We start from the raw sequence: 4377 nt of genomic DNA, 5'->3' as shown, positions 1-4377 counted from the left end.
TCCTACAAAGTTTATCAAATCAAAAGATCAAAGAAATATACCATTTAAGCACCAAAGAATGCAATATTTAAGCACTAATCATAAATTTCTTGTATGAAAAAGCATAGAAAAACATGACATGGTGACATGTCATCAGTAACTTGCAAGGTTAATGAGAAAAGTGATTGCCAATAACACTCTCAAAGCCATCATTGCCCACGTTAAGAGTCACGTTAACTAAGTTAACGTGCACTCTAACGTGGATAAGGGAAGTTGAGCCAACGTTAGTGACACTTAACATTGTCACTAACGTTGGCAAACACTCATGAGTGGCCACGTTAGAGCCCACGTTAACCTAGTTAACATGGCCTCTAACGTTAAAGGGGAAAGAGAAGCCAACGTTAGTGACATTCAACATTGTCACTAATGTTGGCCTAAGGATGCAACACACCACGTTAACTCCCACGTCAAGTTAACGTGGGAGCTAATGTGAGAAGTGAGAGTTGTCGACAACGTTAGTGACACTCAACATTGTCACTAACGTTGGAAGCAACCACACAACCCCCCAAGGAGTCACGTTAACTTTCACGTTAAGTTAGTTAACGTGGAAGCTAACGATGAGGAATGAATGATGAGCCAACGTTAGTGACACTCAACATTGTTACTAACGTTGGGATGGCTAAGAATGGCCACGTTAGAAGCCACGTTAACCTAGTTAACGTGGACTCTAACGTGAGATCTAGGGACACATTGGAACGTTAGTGACAATGTTGAGTGTCACTAACGTTCTCGAAGTTTGGCAAGGCCACGTTAGAAGCCACGTTAACCTAGTTAACGTGGGCTCTAACGTGAGGCAAAGGGGTACATTGGAACGTTAGTGAAAATGTTAAGTGTCACTAACATTCTCGAACTTATACTTTCACTAAATATTAACACCCCTAACGCCCTGAGCTAAAGTCTCTGCCCATTTAGCACTTTCTCTCTGCAAGTAAAGCCAAGCCCAAATGAAGAAAAGAACTGCTTCAAACTCAAGATCCAAAGGCCCAAGACTTGAAGAGCAAACTAGAAGCTGAGAAGAGTAGTATATATAGGAGTAGCTTTGAATTGTTAAAGAGAGTTCTGAAAGTTGGAAAAAGAGAATTACTCTCTGTATTTTACTTTTTCTACAATTTCTAGTTCTATGATGTATTCTCCATCTTTATTTTTATTTTCAAGAGCTATGAACAACTAAACCCCTTTCATTGGGTTAGGGAGCTCTGTTGTAATTTGATGGATCAATACTAATTTTCATTATTCTTCTTCTATCTTTTCTCTTGATTTTACTTGAAAGCTTTCGATCTTCATCCCATTGAGTAGTTATTTTGGAAGAGAAGCTATTCAAACTTGGATCTCTTTTGAACCTTGAAAGAGGAATGAAGAGATCAAGCTAGAAATGCTTTCTCATGCTGGACCAAATTGGGTTTGGATGGGTATGTGACTATAACCCTCTCAATACTTGATTTGGGAAATGCATGTGGTATAATCAGTGACCATACTTCATCTCTTCTCATGAGCAATTGACCAAGGAATTGGCTATTGATCAAGATTTGAGAGATTGAATTGCAAGAAATTGTAATTCAATCACTTAAGATTGCCAAGGAGATCAATGAGTGCATTGATTGAGGAAGAGATGAAAATGAACTTGATCCGGAGAATTGCAACATCTCCTAAGTCCAATGAACTCCCCATCTCTGATCTTACCCATTCTCTTTAATTTCTGCCATTTACTTTTATGAGCAAATCCCCCATTCTCATTTACAATTCTGCAATTTATTTTCAGTCATTTACTTCCAGTCCTTAAATTCTAGCATTTACTTTTCTGTTATTTACATTCCCGCCATTTTATTTTCTGCAACTCTCAACCCAAATTCTGGATTCGCTCAACTAGAACATTCTTCTAATTAAAGTTGCTTGATCAATCAATCCCTGTGGGATTCGACCTCACTCTATTGTGAGTTTTTACTTGACGACAAATTCGGTACACTTGCCAAAAGGAGATTTGTTGAGAGACAAGTTTTCCGTGCATCAAGTTTATGGCGCCGTTGCCGGGGATTGATTGTGCATCAACAATGATTAAATTGGAAGATCACTAGATTGAGCATTTTTATTTTTGTGAATTTCATTTTCTGTTTGAGTGATTTACTTTTTGTTTTCGTTAAACTTCTTCCCTTCCCCCTCTACTCTTTTGTTTTACTTTGTTATTTTCAATTTTGTTTGCTAACCCACTAACTGTTTGATATATTGCATCACCCACAACTAACAGTAATTCTGACACAAATACTTTCTGCACCTATCTTTTCTTGCTTGCACTTGATGGTTGTATGACAGGGAGAAGAAGCGGGGCTTCAACTTCCTTCGATTCTGAACCTGAGAGGACCTTCCTTAGATTAAGGAGGGAGGAAAGAAAGTGGTTGGTGCTGAGGAAGAAGAGGAATTCTTTGAAACAAACATGGAAGACAACATGGAAAACCATCATGAAGAAGAGGATCACAACCATGGGGGAGGAGGTAGAGCAAATCATGTTGTGGAGGATAGAAGAGTTTTGGGCTCTTACATCAATCCAAACCCAGGCAATTGTGGAAGTAGCATCCAAAAGCCAACAATCCATGCCAACAACTTTGAACTTAAACCACAGCTCATCACCCTTGTTCAGAACAATTGCTCGTTTGGAGGAGGTGTTCAAGAAGACCCCAATCAACATTTGACCACCTTCCTGAGAATATGTGACACAGTGAAGTCTAATGGTGTTCACCCTGACGCCTATAGACTGCTCCTATTTCCATTCTCACTTAGGGACAAAGCATCCAAGTGGTTGGAATCCTTCCCAAGGGAAAGCTTGACAACTTGGGAAGACGTGGTGAACAAATTTTTAGCAAGATTTTACCCTCCTCAACGAATCAATAGGCTGAGAGCTGAGGTCCAAACTTTCAGACAACAGGATGGTGAGACTCTATATGAAGCATGGGAGAGGTTCAAGGACTTAACAAGGAGGTGTCCACCTGACATGTTCAACGAATGGGTGCAGCTGCACATTTTCTATGAAGGACTCTCTTATGAGTCAAAGAAGGCCGTAGACCATTCATCCGGAGGATCTTTGAACAAGAAGAAGACTATTGAGGAAGCCATAGATGTTATTGAAACAGTAGTAGAGAACGACTACTTCTATGCTTCCGAAAGAGGGAACACAAGAGGAGTAATGGAGCTAAACAATGTAGATGCTCTGTTGGCCCAAAACAAGCTCATTACCCAGCAGCTGGCTGACCTCACCAAGAAGATGGAGAAGAACCAAGTAGCAGCAATCTCCACTTCATCAACAACCCAAGAAGGAGTGAATGAAGAAGCAGAGGGGAGTCAGGAGCAAGCCAACTACATTGAGAATTCACCAAGGAAAAACTATGATCCATACTCCAAGACCTATAACCCTGGATGGAGAAACCACCCAAACTTTGGGTGGGGAAGTGAGCAAGATCAAAACCAAGACCAGAGACGTTACAACTCCAACAACAATGCAGCTCACCAGCAATTCACACAGAGGACATCTCAACACCCCCACAACAACACTTCTCCACACGCCTATCAAAACTAAAATAGCACATCTGCTCTGAATCACTCATCAATTGATGACAAGCTCTCTAAGATTGAAGCCCTACTTGAAGGAATATGCCAAGAGATTCAAGAAAATAAGGTGTTCAAAGAGGAGGTGCAAGCCAATATTAAGAACCAGGGAGAGACCATCAGGAAGCTAGAATTTCAGGTGGGATATTTAGCTGAGAAGATTCCCAAACCTACTGATAGCTTCCCAAGTGACACGGAGAAAAACCCCAAAGGAGAAGCAAAGAAAGTAAGATAGGAAGATTGCAAAATGGTCACTGCAAGTGATCAAGAGACTGAAGACAAGAAAGGCAAGCTTTGCAAACAACCTGAATACAACTCAACAAAGGAGGAGGATAGAGATCGCCAAGAACCAGAAATCTCACAACAAGAGCTGCTGAAGCTCTATGCACCCTTCCCTCAACTGCTCAATGGTGCTGTGGGAAAAAGAATATACTCAAGGTTCCTAGACTTGTTTGTATCTCTGCATGTGAACATACCATTCATCAAGGCAATTCAACAAATGCCTGCATTCATCAAGTATATGAAGGAACTTCTTCCCAGGAAAAGCTCACTCAAAAGAGGCCAGACTAAGTGATGAACAAGGAATGTAGTGCCCTTATTCAACCTGAGTTGCCTACAAAAAGAAGAGATCCAGGGAGTTTTCACATCCCTTGTGCCATAGGTGAAACTATGTTCGATAGAGCACTATGTGATTTAGGGGCCAGCATCAACTTACTACCCTTATCCCTGGCAAAGAGACTGCAG

General features: G+C 40.8%; 1 non-coding gene across 1 annotated transcript; it reads right to left on the bottom strand.

Annotated features, from left to right (window-relative positions):
• Positions 1-2920: 2920 nt before the first annotated feature.
• Positions 2921-3024, bottom strand: LOC148545050 (small nucleolar RNA R71). The gene has a single exon (XR_015900775.1). It is a non-coding gene; the product is annotated as a small nucleolar RNA R71 (small nucleolar RNA).
• Between the last annotated feature and the right edge of the window lie 1353 nt (positions 3025-4377).

Source organism: Arachis ipaensis, chromosome B9, assembly GCF_059453495.1.
Source record: "Arachis ipaensis isolate K30076 ecotype BB chromosome B9, ASM5945349v1, whole genome shotgun sequence".
Classification (NCBI taxonomy): domain Eukaryota; kingdom Viridiplantae; phylum Streptophyta; class Magnoliopsida; order Fabales; family Fabaceae; genus Arachis; species Arachis ipaensis.
Note: the sequence above shows the minus strand (reverse complement) of the source record. Positions and strands in the feature narration are given on the sequence as shown.